The sequence below is a fragment of the Adiantum capillus-veneris genome, chromosome 6 (assembly GCF_014529385.1).
Source record: "Adiantum capillus-veneris isolate H3 chromosome 6, ASM1452938v2, whole genome shotgun sequence".
Taxonomy (NCBI): domain Eukaryota; kingdom Viridiplantae; phylum Streptophyta; class Polypodiopsida; order Polypodiales; family Pteridaceae; genus Adiantum; species Adiantum capillus-veneris.
Window position 1 is genome coordinate 21,688,941 of NC_140936.1, and position 26,664 is coordinate 21,715,604.

At 41.3% G+C, this 26,664-nt stretch overlaps 1 pseudogene; it reads right to left on the reverse strand.

The window, feature by feature from the left end:
* Positions 1 to 18,659: 18,659 nt before the first annotated feature.
* On the reverse strand, positions 18,660 to 19,778 carry LOC147455244 (uncharacterized; annotated as a pseudogene).
* Positions 19,779 to 26,664: the final 6,886 nt, after the last annotated feature.

Sequence of the window (26,664 nt, forward strand, 5' to 3'; positions counted from 1 at the left end):
TATTAAAATGGGGGTCTTTCTTATCTTTTATTCCCAAAATTTTCTCTCTCTTAGTCAACAAGGCTCTCTTTGCAGGCCTCTTTTAATTGGTTCATTTTTGGCCTTTTCTGGGTAGAAAATGAGGTTTCGGTGACCGTTTGACCAAGGGAATGGGGTGGGGGCAAGTGTCTAGGGACCAAAAATTGAAGCCAGGCGCCTGTCCATTTGAGTGGGAACCCAAATAATGCACCCCTTCTCCACCATGAAGCCCACGAGCCCCTCCATAGCTAAACCTTGAGAGCTCCTCTAAGCTCTCACCTTGATTCACCCATAATGGGCTCTCAATGTGCCCTATATACCCTCCACTCTCCCCTTTTCCCTTCCCATGTAAGATAATTCCCATGCCACATGGCAACTTCTTCCCCAATCCTCCCAACTCCCTCATGCCCAATTAATTTCCAGCTTCTCCCCCAAGCAAGAGAACTTCTCGGACAACCTTCCCCAAAGCATAACTTGCTGGTCCGGTCACCGAATGACACACCGTAACACACGACTTGGAGCCCATCATCTCGGCTACTATAAATCTTAAATCTTAGAATTTCCAATTCCAATTATCAAGTTGGCCCAGTTTCCTTTGTCACATACAATTGCAATCACTTTCTAAGTTGAGATCGCCCACTTTGGATGCACATAACTCATGATGTAAAAGTCCGATTCACGAGTTTTAAAGCACGATTAAAAATAATTATTGAAAACTACGTCTTGGGGACTCGAACAACCCAAAACCTCAGCACCCAAGCCTTGAAAAATCAAACCTTTGTACATGAATTTCTACATGGTTACTTACTCGAAGTACTATGTACACATATGTACATACATTAGGCTAGTCAACAAGTATTTTAGGATGATTTAATGACTTTATGCTCATCCAAAAAATACCTGACAACGTGTATGAGTTAGGGGACTTTTTCCATATCTCCTTAAAACCCTCTGCTAGCTAGTCATTGGCTAGTTGAGCCAAAAAAATAAAAAAGAAATGAAAATATATCATGGTCCATTTGTGTGTAAATATTTCATTGTATATAGGGCCTAAACATAGGGGTTTTTATCATAATTATTTTGGTATTTATTTAAATATTTTAACCTAGGTGTGCATTATTTGCCTACGTATGCTATGTACATTGACTCACCATTACAAATTTTTTTATCATTTTTCATACTATTTATTATATAAATCAATATTTGCAGGTAAGCCTCTATAAATCTTGGTGTGAATCCACTCCGAGAAAAAATCATAAAATACCTTTCACCCAATCATTCCTTTTTACTAAATTACCATTTTTCTACCTGCATTTTTCTTACTAAATCAATAAAACAACTCAGAACCCCCTCATTTTATTCCTTTATTTTCATATATTTATTTTTTCATTTTATATTTATATACAACTAACACTATTCCAGATTCCATGAATTGTTTATATACAAATCTCTTTTTTTCCATCATATACGTGTATCATATCTGTGAATAACCCTAATCCATGTATATTTTCAAACCCTCAAGAATCTATTAGGTCATGCTCTCATGCAAGAAGGGGCTCACTCTTGGAGGATTATGCAAATTCAAGAAAAGAGGGGGTCACTAAAGGTAGGAGGAAAAACAAGCATTTTGGTGGGAATTGTGGCTTCATCTCCACTCCAAATTTGAGAAAGTGATCAAAATGAAACATTTAGCTCACAAGCTAGATATTGACCTCAAAATGTTTCATAATTTTTGGAGCTAATACTGGTGAGATAATTTTTTTTTTTTGGTGGACCCCAATCTACTCACTTTTTCTCACAAGCCACCCTAGTCTTCTCTCACCTTTTTTCACACTATCACACACACACACACATTATCCCTTGGAAGATATTTAATTTGCTCCATCTTGATCTAATGTGTATAGGAGGGTTTCTTGGCTTATCCGGTTCAAAAACTTTTTTGTATACAAATAACTATGCCCAGATTCGATGGCTTAAAAATGAGCAATTTATTTCTCCACCTCCTCTTGGTTGGCACCTAATGATGTAGCTATATATAGGCTCTCTTTAAAGCAATTCACACACACACACACACCCCCACACACACAACTATCTTTAGCCTTGATATTGAATACTTACACACTTACATAAACATAGGGCCTTCAAACTTTGATCATATCCCTCTGGCTCACTCACGGCTTTTTGCATATGAGTTTACACATGCAAATTGGGAGTTTGCAATTGCGGAATAAGCTGGGTATGGTGCTCCTCTACTGCATTCTCAACCTATTCTGTGCACACACACACACACACACACACACACTGTGGTGATACTATGGAGTTAATTTTGTCCTCCTCCTATAGGTTTTTTTCCATAAAAAACCCCCTTCCCCCTCCCCCCCCCCCCCCCCCCCCCCTATTGGCAAAATAGGGCCCTCAGTATTTCACTATGCCACCGACTCTTTTTGATATGGGACAAAATATATAAGGACTCTTTTGTAAAAGAGCGAGAGGAAATCCTCAACTATCATCACAAAGGGAAGGCGGCTCCTTCCACCCTCGGACCATGTACTGGCGCTCTCTCCCCAGGCAATAATATCTTCTGACGCCTGAGGGGCTCTCACAGCAAGGGGCGGCTCTGCTCTTTCACTTCGGGCGTTCAGGAGGCCTGCAAACCAACCTATAAATACTAAGGTGAGGGCACTCCTTAGCCCTCACCTAGCTTGAGATTTAGTTTCTGGTTGTGGTTATCCCGCTCTGTGTCGTTACTGCTTGAACTTCCTAAAGCTATGGAGCTTGCAACTCAAACTCCTCAGGTACTGTGGTCTACCTAAAATCTCGTTTGCTTCCTCTATGATTTACTGTCAGAGACCGAATGTCTTTACATAATGGGATTGACTGGCTCCTCTTGAGCCAGGCAATGAAAAGGAATAGAGGTAATACCATGGCATATATTGGTGATTAATGGTTGTTCTGCTGCTTTGTGTGGAAAGTAACTAGGAACTGTCGAACTCATTAACTGCATATGATCATAGGAAAGGATGTTTTGTTAATCCATGTGCAGGAGAATACCATATACAGGTTTTTTCCACACTGTTTTTTTTGCATAATAGCCGGGTCTTGCCATAGGCTTTTTTGAAAATGGCTCTATAAAAAGCAGCCGAAGTACTTCACCTATGCTTAAATGAATAGGTGTTTATATGAGGCAGGATGTATGTGTGTATAGGGGTATGTGGATGGAAGCATGATGGGTGGTTTGGCTTATTGGCTGTTCTTAAACATCAGCTACATCAAGATATTTGCATAGGAGTTGGTTGCTAAAAGTAGTTGATATCCACTGTTGGATTACAATCGAGGGGTTTCTGCCTACTGGTTTTTTGGAAAGAGACTGCATGCAACACATACATCTCTCTACTATGTGTTTTTTTTGGTAAAACAGCGATGCTGATTAATTTGGTAAATTGTCGGGGCCTATCGGCTCTTCATACTATGTATAGTTGGCACCTCTTAGGCCAGTAAAAGAGGAATTGACTGGAATGATTTGGCATACATTGGTAGATAGGCTTTTTTTGCTATTCTTTTGGAAAGGCACTATGTGCAGCAGGGCTGAAAAGCTGCGATATGATATTATAGATTGGTTTCCTTTTAAACCACTGCAGGGCATCCCCATCTGCATGTTGTATCTAATTTCGGCATGACTGGTTTTTTTCTTAGAAAAATGGGCTTCTAATAACTAAGGCACTGTTTAAATTTGCTTTACTGTGGGTTCTCACATTCCCTAGTATTGGCATAACTGGTTTTTAAAAAAAAATGAGGTGACTCCTAGATTTTATAGCAAAAGTGAGGCACTAAGTACTCTTTATCATGGTGCTTGCTCACATTCTGAGGAAAGGATCATCATCTATATTTGAGAATAAAGTTGGATATAACCCAACGTTTTGGGTTTGCTTATGGTTTATGAAATGGTTCTCTGTTCAAACAGTTGGTGAAGGTAAGTATATGGCAGTTTTTTGCTTCAACAGAAGCTCAAAAAAGAGTCGAGCTTATTATTGGTGGTTTGTTTAAAAAAAAGTGAGGTAGGTATCACCCTCATTTGGTACCATTGGTAGACAAAAAGTAAGTCGGATTTCACATCTCCTTAGCTAAAGGAGTACCTTTGATACCATTTGTTTTAATTCTGAAGGTAAGTATATGGTTATTGAGCTATGGATCTCGAAATAGTTTTGACTCTTAATGGACTTCACCATGTAAGAAAGTACATTATAAACACTCATAGAATAAGAAATGATTGCAAAAAATACCAGTTCTAAATAACCTAGCTTGTCTAAAGTAACTAAAACCGATAAGATGGACATGGATAACAACTGGTATGGTCCATTAATACCTGTAAAACACATCCAAGGCTAACTGAATTGTTGTCTTGTTTGGATGGATGTAGGTAAGGACTCTATCTTATCTTGGAGGGTTTCTTTTCTTTGGCAAGTAACATTACTGTTATGAAACATCCACTGAAGAACGGGGAAGTTTTTTTTACTACCAACCCCACTAAAAGAGGACCTCTTTCTCACAATCATTATACTTAGATAATTCTGATACTGAGTTATTTTTGTACAAATCAGTGCATTGTTCCTTGGCTAGTTGTCTTTTGAATGTAAAAGTTCAATTATGTCTTATTAAGTAAGATTTAAACAGCTACACACACACACACACACACACACACACACACACACACACACACACACACACACACACACACACACACACACACAAACAATACTGCAAGCATAATCACAAACTAATCTGGCTCTTCTCGTGAGAATCGTGTGTCGGTATACCACACATACACAATAAGCATGATGAAATACGGAATTATTGGGGTGGTAAAAAGGGATCTTCAATTCCTCCCACCATCATCCCACACGTCTGATACTTGGAGAATAACATATTCCTCAGTACTTCATTTGCTTTGAAGTTTGCTTAGTTCTTGATTTGGTCTGGTTCTTTTTGGCATACTATAGCCTTGTACATATACATATACATGATGGCGTCCGCAGGTTTCATAGGCTTGAATATAGTAATTTAGACATATTGGTTTTGCTGGGTGATCTTGACAATAATTTTTTTTAATTAGTTACTCAGATGATTGTTGAACCGGTAATTGTAACAAATGCATGGTATTTACTTTGAAAGAATAAAACCTGTAAGGAAATTATACATTTTGACATAATGTAAATTGATTGAAGCTACTTGTTTTCTCTTCTTTTTTTACGCCGTTAACCTTCTGTGAGGGTCTTGTAAGAGATGGCAGACATTGGGATTTTTCAAAAAAACATCAAAATACAAATAGGATGCTCGCAAAATTTTGAAAATTGGACAGGTGCACACTTACAAAAAACCAAATCTGGACATAATCTTTTCTTGGATCTTGTAAACACTATATGAGTGTTGAACCTCACGAAAAATTTGAAAAACATGTTGACAGATTGTAATTGCTATGCATAAGTGTTAGCCTCAGCATTTTGACCTGAGTGTTAGCTTGATGGTTTGTGACTTGAAAGTAACACAATTACATTGTTTTACCTTTGAATATTTTAGCTTTGGATTGGCTGCTAGAAGCCTTAAACCTCATGTGAGGGTCTCAACAGAGATGGCATAGATTGGATATTTGAGAAATTGTCCGTGTTACGAAGGAAATGTTGCCCAAATTTCTACTTTTTAGAGATTGGTAAACGAGAAGATGGAATAAGACATAAGTGTAGGTAAATTCTTGATATTCCCTTGATGTGGGGACCTTGGCTGATAAGAGCACCTCATAACATAGAAATAAGAAGACTTTTGAGTAGAAATCGATATGCATACTGAGTCTTGAAAAACATCAAAAAATGGGGTGCAATTTCTCTTTTCCCATAAATCTCATCGTTGCTCGGTTGTTAGTTTCTTTGTGATTTTAGACACCAATAACAAGGGGAAGGGGTCATTGACACCTGTGTTCCTCAGTAATGCCAGTACTGACGTGCTTGTGTTCTTGGATGGTGGCAGGTAACATGTTTCTTCCTTGGGATTACGTAGAAAACTACAGGTGTAGCAGTAGATTTGATTTGGCTCAACAAAATCTACAATTGTTGTCTTTATAATGATCACACATGTATCACTTGTTTGTATGATTATTGAAATACATTGTGTGTACTCAAAAATCAATGTGGATTTTTTTCTTATAGCCATATCTTAGAGTGGTTTATATATTGTCTAGTCTATTCCATTGTATGATTCAATCTATTGTTGGATATTCAATACAAACACACACACACACACACACACACACACACAAATTTCTCTCTATCCCTCCCTCAAACCTGCACCTTCCATGGTTTCTCTCACTCTCTTCACCATTAACTTCCCCTCTCACCTCCATAGCTTTCATATCAACTCTACATGTACATACACCCTCTCTCTCTCTGCCTCTCTATTTCCTCTAGATTACAATTCTTTTGACCTCTTCTCTACATACATAAAATTTAGCATGTAAATCCATGCTTAATCTCTATAAATTAAGGGATTCTCATCAATCAACATCATCACTTTCATCATGGTGTTCAACCTTTGCGGCACTGGCGACGTAAGAAGAGAAGAAAAAGAATAGGATTGGTAGTCATTTTTGAGCACCTACACAAGTAAGTTCAAAAATTCTTAAAGCTCCACCATCACAAAGATTTCCTCGATTCATTCAACCATCTTCCTTCTAACATCCAACTCATTCTACCATTATAAATATTTTGTTAACATTTTAATGATTGCTAACACTAACCATTAACCTACTAACACAAAATATGAATTGACCTATCTTTAAAAGACACCTCATCTCAAGACATGTAAATAGTAAACTCTCTCTCTCTCTCTCTCTCTCTCTCTCTCTCTCTCTCTCTCTCTCTCCTTCCTTAACTCTCTATTTTCACCCTATCTACCATCAATAATGCCTTTCTCTTGAGCCCTCATCCATGACTCAAGCAGACAAAGAAGGCCCGTAATGTTTTGATATTAAAAAAAAATCTGATCTTAATTTGATTAGCGTGTAAATAAAGTTATCTATCACCTTAATGAGAGGTTTTCAACCTATAAATAGGCTCTATATGCGAGGGGAGATTTAGGTGTAGTCACCACAGCTTCACACTTGGTGTGAAAGAAGCTTTGATGCTACACATTTCAAAGGGAGAGAGTGTGAGTGTCATATCTCAAACCAGTATTGTACATGCTCTTCTTTATCAACAATTTGAGGTTTGGTGCTTCAAAGGTGTGTTGGGCTTCAGGATCTTCGTCCTTCCACGTGTAAAGTTCTTTGGAAAATGCAAGGTGACTTGTGTCTTTGAATTAAGTTCTATCATTTGAGCTTGTTTGAGAAAGTGCGGCTTAGTGTGTTTTCTCTGCCAAATTTGTGTGCATTGCAAGAGAGTATTGTGGTGAAAGATCTCCCACACCCTACGACAACATGAATGCGCGTTGGCAATGTTTAGCATTCACTACGCATTGGGTTAGTTTTTGTACAAGCTTTATGGTAGCATTGTAGCGAACCATCTCCATTTGCAAGTTACAAACAAGGTATTATGAACGTTCCATTTCTCCCTCTTTTCCATTTGATCTAGCTCTTTCTTGATCCATTTGGTGTTAAACTTGGTGTGAGATTGCTTGTGTGTGTTTTTGTTGCACCTCTTCTTGGTTGTGACAAAATCTCTCTTGTGTCCTAGTTCCCATCCCATAACTAGGCGGTGTCTCTTCACTTGTTTGGCTGTGGGTTTGTTGTTTCTTTTTATTGCTTGTGGTTGCCCCATCCCCAATTGAGCAGAATAGGAGCCTTGAGGGGTGTTTAGAAGTCGCCTATTTTGTTGCCCACCCCACCCCAGACTGCCCCAATTTTGGTGCCCCCACTAATGAGGGCTTGGTGTCTGTTGTTGTTGCATATTGCATGAATGCTTAGCTTTTAGCATAATCAAGTAGGTTGCATGAATCACAAAAACTTGTATGACCCATTTGTTCACTACAAGAGGCTATTCATATTAGCGACGCTCACACAGCGACGCTGAAAAAAAAAAATCTTGGCGTCGCTATGAGCGTCGCAAATTTCTTTGTAAATTTGCGACGCTCATAGCGATGCTCATAGCGACGCCGGCTGGGCTAAAAAAATAACAGAGCGCGCCCAAAAACGCAGATCTCAGATCTGAGTTTTTCGGCGCCCTCAAGCAAGGAGCAAGTAACGCTCTCCCTCTCTCTCTCTCTCTCTCTCTCTCTCTCTCTCTATTTTTCTTCTCCACACACACACACACACACACACACACACACACACACACACACACACACACACACACACACACACACACGAGGAGAGGAAGGAGTGCCAGGTATGCTTCTTCCCTCTCCTCATTCTCATGTCCCTTCCCCTCTTTCTCTCTCCCTCTCTCTCTCTCTCTCACACACACACATACACACACACACATAGTGTTTTTGAGAGAGAGAGAGATAGAGATAGAGAGAGAGAGAGAGAGAGAGAGAGAGAGAGAGAGAGAGAGAGAGAGAGAGAGAGAGAGTACAAACATAAACAAAAACGCACACACACATACATAAACAAAGAATGCACACACACATTGAGAGAGGAAAAGAGAGAGAGAGCATGCATAAACAAAAAACGCACGCATTGAGAGAGGAAAAGAGAGAGAGAACATGCATAAACAAAAAACGCACACATTGAGAGAGGAAAAGAGAGAGAAAACATGCATACGATCCAAAAAAACGCACACACATTGAGAGAGAAAGAGAGAGAAACTAATTTAACGTCGTAGGAAACTAATTAAAATTAAAAGACCTAAAGATCTAGCCGACGAGGAGTTGAACTCAAGACCTATTATTCAAGAGGGAAATGGCATAATCAATCTATCATACTTGGCATGGGTGATAGAAAGGTTATACCATTTATCTCTTTTTATTGGCACACACATCCACACACGCGCACACACACAAGAAGAAGAGAGTTATAACGTCGTAGGAAACTATCCTAAAAGACGTTAAAGATTAGGTTAGATGTAGACTTACGTTAAATTAGATTTAGGTTTATTTAAGTTAAATTAGATTAGATTTAGGTTTATTTTTAATTAGATTTACGTTTATTTACGCTAGATTTAGATTTACGTTATATTAGATTAGATTTAGGTCTCCATAGATTGCGATGCCTGCATGAAGCGGGTGAAGAAAGCCCTCAATGGAATATAGGGTATTGCTGCCTTCACTCATGGTGGGCTCCGTCGATCCAAAAGTACTGGTGAAATGTCTTCAGAAGATAGGGAAGCAGGTGGATCTTCAGGGCGGCAAGAGTCACTACATCCCCGACACAATGACCATCTAGACAACCTCTAGTCATTCAACAGCAACTTCAAAGTTAGTAACAAGAGCAAGAACGGTCTAAAGGGCCAATTGCTGTCGCCAGATGTGGATGGAGATGAGGCAGCGTCACCGCCGGAAGTTAACTCTCACATCTTTAGTGATGAGAATGCCAACTCTTGCCGAGTTATGTGAAAAATTATGTGTTAAATCAGTTTTAAGGTTCTTATAATCCCTGTTAGTTTAGTTCTTTGTTTTTAATATAACATAATTTACGTTAGATTTAGATTTATGTTATATTAGATTAGACTTAGGTTTATTTAGGTTTACCCACACACACACACACACACACACACACACAAGAAGAAGAGAGTTTTAACGTCGTAGGAAACTATCCCAAAAGACGTTAAAGATTAGGTTATATGTAGACTTACGTTAAATTAGATTTAGGTTTATTTTTAGTTAGATTTACGTTTATTTAGATTTACGCTTATTTATGTTAGATCGAGTCCACGCAAGAATTACTTACGGTTTAGGGTTTAGAGTTAGACGAACAGTGAAAAGATCTACTGTGAAAAGATGTCAAGATGTTGTGAAGTGCTACAGCTAGAGAAGAGGCAAAGGGGTTTGGTCCACTACATGCAGTATCATGTAGACGTGGGTCTGTACATTTCTTGTACCCACAAATATAGGTATTGACCAATAAAGACGAGATTATAACCCGGTGGTTCTGATCTCCGTGCACCTCTAGACCGAGGTGTGCGGGGATTGGACATGACTAGAGAATGTGAGGTAAAGAGAGAGAGAGAGAGAGAGAGAGAGAGAGAGAGAGAGAGAGAGAGAGAGAGAGAGAGAGAGAGAGAGAGATAAGACTAAGAATGCCAATAGAATATTAAATTTGTTGTCCAGGTTATAAGATTTTTATCCTCATTATGAGTAGTGACGAGGATGTGGGACCGTCCAACCGAAACACCTATCTCTCAACGAGGGTCTTATGTCCTTGTAATCAATGCAAGCATGCTGTGCGACGAACAAGACGTGTTTCTTTGCAGCACGTTCGCGAATTTGGCGAGTTCGATCCATCTATTATAGATCGAGTTGTTGCCAATTATAACTCGTCGGACTCTGACGCTGGCCAACAAGCAGCAATCTTGCAACCCAATAGACGTGTTCGCGGGCGCTTTGGTCAAGCAGCATATGTGAGGCCACAAGATGTAGCCTCTGACAGCTTGGGGGATGATCATGCAGAGCACATTCCCAACGAGGCAATGTTTGAGCCCGAGATTGATGAAATGATCGAGACGATCATGGATTCAGAAAGGCTTATCTATGATGATATGAAAAGTGAAGCCGATACACCATTGTATAATGGAGCACGTATGTCTAGATTGAAAGCACTCCTGGTTCTTCTCAACATGCAGGCAAAGTTTGGATGGAGTGACACTAGCGTCACAGCGCTTTTCAGGTGATCTATTACAATTAGTTTACTTTAATAAAACTCTAAATGTATAATGATCTGATAGATTTTTACACGACTGTATCGTATTTTTATGTTGTGTAGATTGCTTAAAGAGCACATACTACCAGCTGACAATGTGATGCCAGATTCCCGAGATGAAGCAAGAAAGATTTTGTGAAACTTGGGGATGGATTATAATTCTATCCACGCTTGTCCTAATGACTGCATTCTTTTTAGAGGGGAATACATAGACATGGAGAAGTGTCCGAAATGTGATTCCGAAAGATATCGAGTAGATCTCCACGGGACAAAAATTCCACAAAAGGTTTTGCGACATTTTCCTCTGCTTCCTCGCATCAAGCATTTCTTCGAATGTAAGTCCATGGCCGCCCTAGCATCATGGCATGAGGAGAATAAATCTTCGGATGGTGTGCTACGAATTCCTGCAGATTGCGCATCCTGGAAACATATAGATGGAACATGGTTGGATTTTGCCAGGGAAGCTCAAAGTTTGCGCTTAGGCCTGGCTATGGATGGCGTAAATCCATTTGGTCAAAGATCAACATCTTACAGTGTATGGCCCGTTGTCATCGTCAACTACAACATTCCCCTGTGGTTGACTACGAAGAAGGGGCACCTATGGCTAAGCTTGATTGTGCCAGGGCGATATAAAGTGGAGAATATGGATGTGTATCTTCGTCCACTATTGGAAGAGCTACAACAATTGTGGATTGGCATAGAGGTGGTGGATATGAGCCGACACACAGGACGACGGAATGCTTTGATCAGAGGCATTCTAATGTGGACCATGCATGACTATCCCGGGCTAACAGAATGCTCAGGTGATCTATTGACACTCCTCACTCAGACACTGTAAATCTTGTTTTTTCCCATAGTTGATCTATTATCATGTGTATACATGCAGGCTTCAAACAAGCGGATACAGAGCATGTGTCACATGTGGACCTAGACTGAATGCACGTAGGGCGCCCTCACTGAAGAAGCAAATCTACGAAGGTCATCAAGCGTATCTTCCGGAGAATCATGTGTTACGCGACGGCTTTTTGGGAAGAGAGCCACCAAGGATGTCTGCACAAGCATGGTTAGAGCAGAAGGAGATGTGCGATGACGGATTGCCTCCAGGGATGAAGAGACTATCTCTATGGTACGAGTTACCATACTGGCCCCGACTCATGATCAATCACTTGCTCGATCCAATGCACATATTCAAGAATGTGGGTAATCTACTATGGGACCATCTGACCGGCAAGAAAGATACTTTGGGAGCCAGAGTTGACCTTAGAAATGTGGATCGTATGGAGCAATATTGGCCGCAAACAACGTTTGATGGATCGATAAAACTCCCTAAAGCACCATGGATTTTCATAGGAGCCCAAGAACGCAAAGTAAAAGAGACCATTCGATCTTTGCGGACCCCCACTGGCGTAATGCACTCGCTCCGAACGTGTTTTACTAAAGAAGGAAAGCTTACCGGTTTGAAGTCACACGATTGGCATAAAATGTGTCAGGTACGTTCATAGTGGACTTTAATATCATTGCATAAAATGTGGACTTTAATATCATTGCTGCACATACTTTACAGTTTATTTTACCGGTTGCCATTGAGGGATGTTTGTCTCTCGACATCCGTAACACAATCTACAAACTTGCAAAGCTGGTGCAATGGATCTCACAAAAGGAGATCAACGTAGACTCCATACCATTCGCCAAACTAAATGCTGCGGAGCTTGTGTGCATGTTTGAGAAACATTTTCCTACTACCATGCTAACCATTCAGGTGCATCTTCTTGTTCACATAGTTGATGAGGTGGAAATAGCTGGCACAGTTCATTCCAGATGGATGTTCTTGTTAGAACGTTTCATGAAAACGCTTAAGGGATATGTGCGTCAAAAGGCACGTCCGGAGGGTAGCATGGCAGAAGGTTGGTTGGTATTAGAGTCCCTTGTGTACATTAGAGAGTGGCTAGACGGATTTGATAAAGCCCGGGACACGCTATGGCGAACCATAGATGATGAGCGCATATCTGGGATTGTCATGTGCAATCTTGGTGTTGAGAAGAAGATGACGGAATAGAGGCTAAAATCAACCGATTTTGCATGCTTCACAATCCAGTGATGCAAAAGTGGATTTCACAATATGAGGATGCAAAACAAGAGCGACAAAGGGCACGAATCGAGTGAAGACGGGGAAGACGACCACCGATGCACTATCCGACGGTTTTGGAGAGCCTACCAACCTTCATGAGCTTAAGATGGTTGCACAACCAATTGAAAAGCGCACAACAATGCGATGACGAAGTGACTGAAGAAGAGTGGGAGTACTCTCGGGGTTGCGTGACCAAGGTAAGTTTGCAATGTACGACTAGCAAGTGACTTTATTTATAAACGTTTGAACGGCCACTCATAATCTTTGTTCGTTGTAGTATAAGTCATACACAGCAGCATGGTGTAAAGGTCGACATTTTAGGGTGGAACGAATCGACAAAAAGCGTTTTACTCAAGATTGTGGAATCATGTCAAAATTTGAACAGTCTAGTCGACGACGTTCCTCTGATGCAGATCCTGTGGTGGCGGAACTCACTTACTTCGGCACGCTGCAAGAGATTTTGAGGATCGATTACAGAGGATTTTTTGTCGACTTGTTCGACGTGCAATGGTTCAAGATAATCATGGAGGGTCGCAACGCTACTGTGCGTAGAGGAGAGTCTGGTTTTCTTGAGGTGGATTCTACTAAGAAATGGACTGACCTAAGAGACACTTTCGTACTACCCGAGCATTGTGAACAAGTAAGTATGTAAATAGTTAACATCCCTCTTTTACAAGTTATGTGCTTGAAAGCTCTCATGTAAGTTATGTGGCTATGGCAGGTAATATTTCATCCTACAAAGTCTACATCAAACTGGTGGTACGTCATAGAGGTAGCCCCTCGTAGTGCAAGGACGTATGAAGGCTACCATGTGCCAATCACAACGGCATCAATGGAGGAGATCAGAGAAGATGCTCAATCAGAAGCCGCTGCGGTGGTGCCAGACAAGATGCTACTACTCTATATGGGGTGCATGCAGAGGAGCTACAAAATGAAACAGAGGATATGTGTTTAAACGGAGAGCTCTATATAGATATAGGAAGTTATGCTGAGTTATGCGAGGATGAGAGAGAGATCTCTTAAAGCCACAAATATTGTATTTGAACAATTTTGCTCCGTGTTGTAAAAGCTCTGGCTCTCTAAGTACCTTCCATGGTGTATAACGCTCTTTTCTACTTGCGCTCACATCTTTTGATTGAAAATTTTGAGTTTTCGACTTGCCTCTTCTATCACTCAATTCATTGCGTCATTGTATTTATATGCGTCATTACGTCATTGTATTTAATGGTCTTTGCGTCATTGTCTACTCTATTCATTCAATATTAAGTTTAAATATTCGTGTGTTTAATGCACGTATGGATGATGAGGAGTTTCTTTCTTCTTTGTCACCGCAGCAGAGACAGTGGTACGTGGAGCGTCATCGCTCTGGCGCATCATCGCGCGTTCCTACTCCATCCGCATCTCCTTCTCTTTCGGAGCATTCGGCGCGCTCTGAAGCTTCGGCGTCGACGAGACGAGCTTCACACTCGTCTAGACACCGGCGCTCTAGTGGTGGCGGTGGCGGTTGTTGTGGGGATTCCGCCACCGATGCCTCCACACCGCCTCGTGTTCGACGAGGCTCTTTACCCTCCCCTTCTTTGCCTGCCCCCACACCAGCCACAACATCGCCATCTACGCCAGGTTTTTCACGGCTGACTGTTCCTAGCAGCTACACACCTCTACCTACTCCGCCAGGAGCCACCCCACTCGAGACTCCTCGCTTCGGGGCCCAAACGCCGGTGGAGACACCTGACGTCCGTACCCCCATCGACACGCCGCTAGAGACCCCTGCCGGGACACCCAGGTTCACGCGTCACCGACCAGAGGGCTTGTCTTACTCCGTCGACTTCAGCGGCGGCATCATCATGGATGATGACGGCAAGAAGGTGATCTCGCGCATGCGTGGTCTTTGCTCTCAGCTGTTTAGACACTACATACTAAACAAATGGAGTGAAGTACCAAGTGATTTAAAAAACAAAGTCATCAGCATACTTCATGATGAGTTTCTCGTTCCAACACGGGATCAGTGCTTCAATGAAGACCTGATGAAGATTCAAATGCGTGAATACTGCAAACACAAGCGTTCCGAAGTGCAAAAAGCAATCAAGAATGGGTGGAACATGCCAGATTGGCTGGCCAAAGAAGATTGGAAGAATGCGAAGAAAGCAGCGCGCGAGAATCCCGACAAGTGGAAGCAACAAAAGGATGCAGCCAGAGCGCGAGTAGAGGCAGGGAGATTGCACCACTTGGGGAGCGGTGGATGGGCATCATTTGAGGCCGCTTTTGTAAGTGTTTTCGCATTGCTCTTTATGTTTGATAGTTTAGGGTTTATAAGTTTTTTAATTCTAACATAATGAAATCTTTGTATGTTTTGACAGTGGTCGATGACAAGACGTGATCCCACATCGTACGAGCGCGAGTACGCAGGTAGGAAGGGCTTAAACGCCCTGATGGACATTCTCAGTTCTCGCGGCGGCATGGTTAGTATTAGGGTTTAGTCTTTTCTATTTTTTGTATTGTTTTATAAATGTCGTTATATGTTTATACTTACTGAAAGCTGTCTTATTGTCTTTTTTTGCAGAATCCGACAGATACGCCGCTTGGACGCGATGAGACGTCTGACTAGACGACGTCAGTTTAGCCGTAGCTAGATAGCATTAGTTTAGGGTTTCTCATAGATTATATATCATGAGACGGATTTTATACGTCTTTTTGAACCATGTATATTATTACATTTGTCAGCGCAGTTCCTTTTGCCAATCAATTCTTTATGCCTATGATGTTGTACAATTGTCATTATTACATTTGCCAATCAATTCATTTTGCCTATGATGTGTACAATTGTCAATTTTGCAAACAATGCGTCTTGTGGGTGACTATTTTGGGTCTATTATCTACCCTTGCACTTTTTAAAAAAAGTGAATCAAGTACAATATGGTTGATGGGTGGCAGGGCATTCAATGCCTTGTCACCAAAAAAAAATTCTCTCGGGCGTCGCTATAACCGTCGCTATTTATGGCTCTGTAGCGTCGCTATAGTCTTCTATGTAAACGTCGCTATAACCGTCGCTATATAGAGACGCTCATAGCGACGCTTATAACGACGCATATAGCGACGCTCGTAGCGACGGTTTTAGCAACGCCGGGGGTTATAAAAACCCAGTGTATTTCCGTCGCTAACAGCGTCACAAGAGCACAACCTCTTGTAGTGGTTTCCATTGGAAGGCAAAAGGTGCATATCATTGTTAGCACTAAATTACAATTTCAACAAGTAATTTGTAAACTTTTGGGCCCTCTTAGGTTAGTCGAGATAAATGCTTCAGTAAATCCTTTTATTTTGCCTCTCATTAGATATGACCTTAGTCTGAACGTCTATATTTTTGTTTTGTTCTAAGCATTAGGTCATGCATAGAGCATGGATAATGTCCCATCAATCGAGGTTTTTCCCTTCCATTTCACTTCACACATTAGAATAAACGTTTCAAATAGTAAAAAGATCCATTTTTAGCAGCATATGGTGTTCATGTTTGGTGCTCAAAGACTAGGAGAAATTCTTGTCTATCATAGATCATTTGACGTGCATATTTTTATTTTGTTGTAGAATAGATTGCAATTTACAAAAATTATAGTGTAAATATTTTTAAAAAAGAAAAAAGAAACGGTCACTTTGAAACCGTTGGAAAGGGGGAAGGGAGAATAAACCCAACACACTCCAAGCTTGCCTCTCTATAGCCCAGGGATTAACCCGCACCCTTAACCACACAGAATCACAATCCAGACAACACACTACCACAGGCCAGACACCTTTTGCACACAATTCGGCTCACACATCTGGTACACAAGAAATAGATACCACCTTCCCAGATTCCTACTCACGTCACATGCTTCCACAACCCAAATCCCCTCTCTCTCACACACTCACGGTCCGGGGGACACATTGCCAACGCAAATTGACACCACTCATATTGGAGACAAGACAAGCCGAGAAGGAATAAGTGGACATAAACGGCAAAAAAACAATTTGGCAATGATGGCTATTCCTGCTTCAAAACAATCTCAATACACAATCTTTGAGAGACACATTCTTGGACTTGCTGAGCATCCACTGATCCTCTTTATTGATTCATGAACCGAAAGACTTTCAAAACATGAGGTGAATCCCTTGTTGGCTTCTCTTTGACATACACCCTCCTTTTAGCATTTGCTACTGTACTGCTTGCCTCTTTTGCCGCTTCCAATTTGGCCGACAACACATAATCGATTACTCGATTTGGTAGACTTCGACCCTCAACCCTTCGAACAAACCTTCACCATCTGCTCCTCGCAGCCCTTCTCGGTTCTTTTCCTAAGCTCGGCCAAAGCCTCTCCAAGCTCTTGCAAGAGCCGCACTTACAATTGGCCCCTACGATCATGAAGCACCCTTGACCTTCGGCCTCTCCTCCTCTGTTCACGGACTATGCCTTCCTCTGTGTGTAGGTGGCCGCACGGCCTGCTGAAGCCAATCTCCCTACAGTGCTCCTCTTCTAGTTGCCCTCGGTCGACTATCTAGTGTTCATAGCCCTGCTCAACCTGCAGCTCTCGACTGATCCCTTTCCTGCTTCCCAACCTCCTCCACAGGCTCGTCATCCATCGGGTATGGAGTCCCTCCGTGGATATTGTTAAGATCCCCTTTCTGGCTCTTGGCCCGTGGCGGCCTTCCTCTGTCCGGATCACCCTCGGCCCACTACAACTCCTCCCTGTTACGCTATTGACAGCCCTTGAATACCCTTACAATATGGCGCTTCTGCCTTCTCTTGAAGTCGCTCCGGCCCTGTGTTCTGTACCATCAAGCCCTGCTCTCATGCATTGCAGCCCTCGCACCAGATGGTGCTTTGCCTCCAGCATGCCTGGTAGATGGCAGCCCGCTATCTCCACCCTTTGGATGGCGCCACCACTGCCATGCCAACTGCAGTCCACTTTAGAAACCGCCACCCACCTGGACCTGGCCTTTCTCATGCAAGGCTTGGCAGTCCTTTCCATGGGAGCACAACCAGTGGCACAGGTGTTTCCCTGCTTTGCTCGTCATTGCATGCCTTTAGTTCCATTAAAAAATTCTTTTTTTAAATATTATCCTCTACTTGAACCCCCTTCCCACGAGAGGCAACCCGCGGCCGATCATTTGCGCATAGCTCCGCATACCTTAATACAAGAACTCCTGTTCTTGTGCCAAGGCCATCATGGCTGCAAAACAGCATAAGCGGCTACACATAGACGACTTCGGGTGCCGAGATCTCCCTTGATTAAAGGGACAACCGTCACGACCATCACAAGTTTTGATCCTGGTGAACTTGTCCACCAAATTAGCACACACGCCGTTAAGCTTTCGGCTAGTAGAGCTCCAAAAAACCATCAACAACCTGTAAATTGCCACATTTGACATACATATCTCCACCGTACTTGCTCCAATATGCATAAAAGTAGTGCCAAAGTCCGATATCATCATCCAGCCTAATGTCGTGCACTTGCTGCTGGCTTCTCCCTGTATCGACACAAATTGGGTGCACCATCATTGCCTACCACCTCGTTGAGCATTCATGCTCAACCATAGCGTTATTTAGGTATCAGAAAACTGCATAAGAAGTGAGAACATGATCGCATAATAAGAAGCTATATGTAATATGTACAACTGTATAGATAGATAGAGGGGGAGATATTATCAGCTGCATAAGCCCCCCAGATCAAATAGAAAGCCTTCAGATTTCCCAAGCACAATGTAGGCCCCTCCTGGGTCAAACTGATGGTTTTGAGCATTACCACCCATCTGTAAAACATATATCAACCATCTCCGCTTTGCACCTGTAAATTTGTAAGCGAACCATGCATGTAGCTGTCCGCACCATAAACCTTGAACAACGTGGATCCACATGCTTTCCTGGTACACAAAATGGGTTCACCAACCTCCAAAGCATTTGCACCATACATGATGATTCTCTCACCTTCTAGAGAGCTCTCCATAGCATAATCTTCTCCCAAAAAACTTTGCAATCGGTACACAGTTGCATGCAAAGTAACCAGCTTCAGCAACATGCCCATCAACAACATGGCACAAACCTTTGGCAACCTGTCTTCCAATGGTGCTTCTTCTTAGAGAACCAAGCCTACCTGCTTCTCAAGCACACCCTCTGTTGTAGGTACTTCAAATGGCATACACTCCATACCTGACTCACCGTGCCAATCTTCATCCACCATAGCCTTTGATGCTTTATCTTCAACCACTCCATGCGAGAGCAAACCAGATTGCTCAATCACCTTTGCCTGCTCTTCAAGGACTTCTTTTATGACCATATCATCTGCTAAGCAAGAAAGAAATCCATGATCTATTACCGTGTTCTCTAGTATGTTGACATTGTCCACACCTTCTAGAATGCACTGCCGCTCTTCAACACAATCGGTAGGGCAAGGTTGCCCAACCCCCTGGCTAGCCTCTTCCTGCACAGCTTTGACCATCGCTTTGCCAACATCTTCAATTGTCCTATGAGCTTTTCACATTTTCATTTGCTTCTTCATGCATACACACTTTGGCTAGGACGACATCCTTACTAACCGGGCTAACAGACTCTTGTACAGCAGCATACCAAATTGGAGGCACAAATTGAAACAAATGACCAAAATGGCTTACCAATGGCAAAGCAGCTACCTCTTTGACGCTTGAACTTTTATTTGGCACATGATGAAGCTTCGTTGTCGAGCTACACCCATAGTCTGTCGGCTTCAATAAACCCATCTCCAGATTCTTCTTTGCTTTCCTGCTCTTTACCTTCGCCAAGCAAACCATTTGTGCATAGTCCTCTGCATTACCACACTCGACCTTCTCCTTGATTTGCGGGTGCAAGTAGGCCAGAAACTGCTCTCGCTTGAAATGATCTCCATTTCGCATACATGTAACAATAACTAGTCCCTCCCAAATTGACTCAAATTTCTCCAAAAACAAAGCAAAATATTCACTTCCATCTTGCTTCAGCTTGCTCAATTGTTCAACCAAGTCCGATGGAGAAACCCGCTTCTGAAAAGTTTCAACAAACCGCTTATGAATCTCGCTCAGCGACTGATGATCTGCAACCTTCAATCCTTCAAACCAGGCTTTGGTTCGTCGTTGTAGAACCAATGGTAGTGCCTTCAATTTGGCTTCATCTCCAAAAATTCTCAACTATAATAGGTATAGCTCCAGATCAGAAAACCAATCCACAGCCCCTTCTTCTCCAGCAAGCACCAAGTCAATATCATGCATCATCTTCAGGCTTTAAAACTTCACCGAGGAGCAATCAGTAGATCCTCCGTGGGGGCACCACTGATGGAAATGGGGAATAAACCCAACACATTACAAGCTTGCGTCTCTATAGCCCTAGGATTAACCCGCACCCCTAACCACACAAAATCACAATCCAGAAAACACACTAGCACAGGCCAGACACCTTTTGCACACAATTCGGCTCACACATCTGGTACACAAGAAATTGATACCACCTTCCCAGATTCCTACCCACGTCACACGCTTCCACAACCCAAATCCCCTCTCTCTCTCACACACACGGTTCAGGGGGCACACTGCCAACGCACACCGACACCACTCACATTGGAGACGAGACAAGATGAGAAGGAATAAGTGGACATAAACGACACAAAAAACAATCTGGCAATGATGGCTATTCCTGCTTCAAAACAATCTCAATACACAATCTTTGAGAGACACATTCTCGGCTGCTTGCCTCTTTTTTCGCTTCCAATTCGGCCAACAACACATAATCGATTACAGGGTTTGGTAGACTTCAACCCTCAACCCTTCAACCAAACCTTCAAATAAAATGGTGCACCATCTGCTGCTCGCAGTGCTTCTTGGTTCTTTTCCTAAGCTCGGTCAAAGCCTCTCCAAGCTCTTGTAGGAGCTGCACTTACAATTGGCGAGGCCCCTACGATCATGCAGCACCCTTGACACGACCATCTATTTGCTAGTAGCATGAATGCATTGGAGAAAGGCTACATGGAAGAAAAACTTATGATTCTTTTTCTCATGTTTGTGGTGAGAAAATTTAGATCCTACATGTTACCAAAACCATTTGTAATTCTCATATAAAAAAATTGTTTCCTTGGGTGCCATCTCAAATGAACCTTAGTACTAGGATTTCAAAGTGGATAATGGAATTATAAGAGTTCTAATACTCTTTCAAGGTAGAAGCTAGTGTGCGTGAACAATTGTTGGTAGGGATTCTCACTTATAGGGTGCATGAAAAGGAGATTAAGGTACCTAAAATAAAGACCCTACCATTGCCACCACCTAATATTCCTAATTCTTTTACCTTGTTCTTTGATGGAGCTTTTTGACGAGTCACATGTAAAGTAGGGGGAGGGCTAGTGTTGGTCAACCCAAGTGTAGAGGTGGTCATGAACGAGAAGTTCAATCTACCAAGTTCAACTAGAAACAATGAAGCAAAATACGACATACTACTTCATGGGTTATAGATGTTCATTAGCGAAGGTAAACAACCTCTTTTGGTAAAGGGGGATGAACTTCTCATTGTGAAGCATATTTTAGGCATTTGGGCATGCAAGAATGAAAGCCTAAGGACAAAAGTTCATGCCATCTGTAGGTTGTTTAATTGGTTTGAAGAAGTATTCCTAGGAAACAAAATGAAGATGCTAATTTACTTCAGCAACAAGTAGTTACATGTGTTGAGAAAGAAGTTAAAGTCATCAAGGTGGAAACATCTATCAAGCAACCAAGGTACTAGGGAATGGAGTCATTGGCTCCCATTATTGGCTACATTCTAGAGGGAGATTTTTCGGCAAGGCTTCACAAAAGCGCATAAGAGGAGACTCATGAGCAAGGCAAGTTCCTATCTATTCCTAGAGGGATCCCTCTATCAAAGACAAAAGGATCAAGTGTGCCAAAGAGTACCAACGTCAAGGAAATTACATCCATTCTAGAAGATTTACATGAGAAAGCATGTGGTGGTCATTTTGCCTAAGAGCTAATTGTGAAGAAGATTTTGCTTGCGGGGTATGTTTGACCAAGCATGCATGTTTATGTTCAACATTGGTGTAGAAGTCGTCAAAATTGTCAAGTAAATGGAAATAGAATATTGGTGCATGGTCCAAGGCAAGTCGTGCTTGCAAAGGGACCCTTTGAAAAGTGGGGCATTGATGCTATGGTTCCTCTGCGTAGAAATGGTAAAGTCTATATTCTAGTGGCTATAGATTACATGACTAGGTGGGTAGAGACTCAAAGTGTGGCAAGGGTAAATGGGAAAGCAATGAGCAGACTTGTATACACTAATATTTGTTTCTAATTTGGCACACCTTTGGAGATTTTTTTTGATAATGGTCCAAGGTTCAGGAAGGGTTTACTCAAGGAATTTTGTGAGGAGATTCACATTCTACTACCCACAGTCAAATGGTTTGGTGAAAAAGGCTAAAGGTATCATTGCATGCATCATTAGAAAGATGGTGAAAAACAAGACAAAGTTTTGGTATGACTTCTTGGATGGTGCCTTGTGGGAATATCAAGCCACATATAGGGAACCCACAAAGTTCACACCATTTCACTTGGTGTATGGTCAGGAGGCTTTGCAGCCTATCAAGCTCAACATTCCAACAATGCGGCTTCACCAAAAAGGGGCACAAGATGACCAAGAAACATGGAAATATCAATTTCTTACCTTGGTCAAACTTGAGTGGAAGATAGAAGTGGCTTATGAGTGCTATGAGAGGAAAGTTATACAAGCAAAAGAAAAGCTCAACAAGAAAGTGAAAGACAAAGGCATCAAGGAAGGAGATCTTGTGCTAAGGAATGACAATCGACTTGATAATCGTTTTGATGCCAAGTTTGAGACTAGATGGCAGGGACCATACATTGTCAAAATGTCTTTCAATTCAAGTTATTACAAGCTCATGGACTTGAATGGTAAAGAGAACTCTAGGAAGGTAAACGGGTATTGGCTAAAGCCCTATTTGAGTCGCTTTCTACCAACAAAGAGCTGTCAAAGAGTGACTATCTCATCTAGTTTTTGTTACATGATGCATGAGAGTATATCAAGCCAATGTGACAAGGAGACACACGATGAAAATCTTGTCAAGATACCAACGATCACAAAGGACCAAGAACCACAAGATGCCTTTGATGGTACACGAATGTACCATCATCTTGGGGGAGGGCTAATGATAATGGATTTGGCTGTCCAAAATTGCCATACTGAGCTACCTCACCCTATCAAAATCACTCAAACACTGCAGCTATCCTCACACTTTAATTGTACATAGGCTTGTTTCCATATCTCCTTAAAACCCTCATCTAGCTAGTCATTGGGCTAGTTGAGCCAAATAAATAAATAAAAAAGGAAAAGAAAAATATGTCATGGTCCATTTGTGTGTAAGTATTTCATTGTATATAGGACATAAATATATGGTTTTTTATTATTTTTAAATATTTTTACATAGGTGTGTGTTATTTGCCTAAGTATGCTCTTGGAGGGTTCACTATGTATAAACTATGTATATCATGTGCGTTCAAGGACTATTTTTAAAACTCCTTACTTGTGAATTTTTGACAAAAAAATATACCCTTTTTCTATTCAATTTGTAAATTTGTTTCCAATTCCATATAACAGAAGCCTTGTATACGTGAAAATGAGAAAAAAAAAGTAAAAGTTAATAATCCCTTCTATTGCACTCACGTGATAGTTACCTAATTATTAAGTGACCCCCCCCCGAGAGTATGCTATGTACATTGACTCACCATCACCACAATGTTTCTTATCATTTTGTATACTCTTTATTATATAATTAAATATTTTCATGTAAGCCTTGGTAAATCTTGGTGTGAACCCACTTCGAGAAAAAATCACAAAATACATTTCACCCAGTCATACCCTTTTACTAAATTACCATTTGTCTACATGCATTTTGCCTTACTCCTTGTAAATAGTCCTAAATCAATAAAACAAATGAGGGCCTCCTAATTTGACTCCCTATATTTTATTTTTTTCATTTTATATTTATATACTGCTGACACTATTCCAAATTTCATGAATTGTTTATATACTAACCTCTTTTTTCCCATCATATTTCTATATCATATTTGTGAATAATCCTAATTCAAGTCTATTTTTAAACCCTCAAGAATTTATTAGGTCATTCTCTCATGCAAGAAGGGGCTCACTCTTGGAGGATTATGCAAATTCAACAAAAAGGGGGGACCACTGAAGACTTTTGTAGGAGGAAACACAAGAATTTTGGTGGGAATTTTGGCATCCACCTCCACTCTGAATTTAAGAAAGTAATCAAAATAAAATATCTAGATAACAAGCTAAATAATCACCTGAAAATGTTTCATAATTTTTGGAGCTTCTATCGGTGAGATATGCTTTTTTTGGGTGGACCCCAATCTACTTACTTTTTCTCACAAGTCACCCAAGTCTTCTTTGACTTCTTTCACACTTCCACTTCCACACACACACACACACACACACACACACACACACACACACACACACACACAATTCTCTCTATCAAACTTGCACCTTCCATGGTTTCTCTCACCCTCTTCACCATTAACTTCCCCTCTCACCTCTATAGATTTCATATCAACTCTACATGTACATATATTATTCTATGCCTCTCTCTATTACCTCTAGATTACAATTCCTTTTACCTCTTCTCTGTATACATAAAATTCAGCATGTAAAACCATGCTTAATCTCTGCAAACTGAGGGATTCTCATCAACCAACATCATCACTTTCATCTTCAAAACAATTGTTCCTCAAAGCTTGACCATAAAAGGGTCAAATTTCAGCATGACCAGCCACCTATTAGGCCTATTTTTGGCCCTCAGGATGCACCACATATGGCTGAAAATGTAGATGATCTAGTGGTGTTTGAGCTAGATGATGTTGGACAGCAAATTGAGGCTCCTGAAGGGCATTTGCAGCCACGAAACAATGCTGAAAATGATGTACAACAACCCATTGTTGATGATTTTATTATGCCATCTGATGTAGACCCATTACCGGATAATGTGGATCATTGGGTGAGGCGGTCTACTCATCCAAGACGGACTGTGAGTAGATATGATCCCTCTTTGCATTACATTATGTTGACAGATGAGGGAGGGCTTCTTACGTATAAAGAGGCAAAGACATGTGAGTCAAGCAGTAAGTGGGAGCTTGCAATGCAAGAGGAAATGAAATCCTTGTATGAAAATGATACTTGGAATCTTATGCCATTGCCTAAAGGGAGAAAGGCTCTTCCTAACAAATGGGTATACAAGATTAAGATTGTGGATAAAAAACCCAAGTACAAGGCAAGATTGGTTGCAAAAGGATATGCACAGAAAGAAGTAACTGATTTTCAAGAAGTCTTTTCTTCCGTTGTAAAGCTTACAACTTTACGTGTCCTTTTTGCTCTTGTTGCGGTGCTTGATTTGGAATTGAATCAAATGGATGTAAAGACAACGTTTTTGCATGGTGACATTGAAGAGGACATATACATGAAACAACCTGAAGGTTTTGTAGTTCCTACACGTGAGGATCTTGTGTGCAAACTGAAAAGGGCTCTGTATGGTTTGAGACAATCATCACGACAGTGGTATAAGAAGTTTGACATTTTTATGTTGTCTCAAGGCTTTAAATGCAGCCATGTAGATCATTGTTTGTATACGAAAAGGGATGAAGATGGTAGTCCCATCATACTTGTTCTCTATGTTGATGACATGCTGCTTGCCGGGAAACATAAGACTAGTCTTGATGCTCTGAAACATAAGCTAAATTCAACATTTGCTATAAAGGATTTGGGTGATGCAGAGCATATTTTGGGCATGCGTATTAAAGGAGATAGAAAGCTGAAATTCCTGTTTTTATCTCAAGAAAGGTACATTGCAAAAGTACTTGACATGTTTAATATGGCTGATGCTAAGACTCTTGGAGTACCTTTACCTCCATACACTAAGCTTAGCAAAGCAGATTGCCCAAAGGATGAGGTGACATTGAAAGCAATGAAGGGAATCCCTTATGCATCAGCTTGTGGTTCTCTTATGTATGCTATGGTTGCCACTCGTCCCGGCATTGCTTATGCAGTGGGAGTTGTTAGTCGATACATGTTGAATCCTGGAAAACCGCATTGGGAAGCTGTCAAATGCATTCTGAGATATTTGGAAGGTACACAATCAAAGTATATCTGTTATGGAAAAAGTGACTTAAAGTTGCAGGGATATTGTGATGCAGACATGGTAGTTGACATGGATACTAGGAAATCTACCAGTGGATATGTATTTGCCATTGCTGGTGGTGCAGTCTCTTGGTGTTCTAGGTTACAAAAAATTGTGGCATTGAGTACTACTGAGGCTGAATATATTTCAGCCACAGAGGCTTCAAAAGAGGTCATTTGGTTGGGCAGACTTGCAAAAACTTGGCAAGCCTGCTCATACACCCGTGCTGGGTTGTGATAGCCAGAGTGCTGTCTATTTAGCCAAAAATGCCATGTTTCATGCACGTACCAAACACATAGATGTGCGGTACCACTTCATACAATAGGTATTGGAGGATGGTAGTCAGCTTGACTAAGATCCATACACAGGATAACCCTGCAGATGTTCTCACCAAGAGTCTTGCTAAGGCTCAATATGAGCATTGCATAAAGTTGGTGGAATTTGGTTAACTTAAAGATGTCATT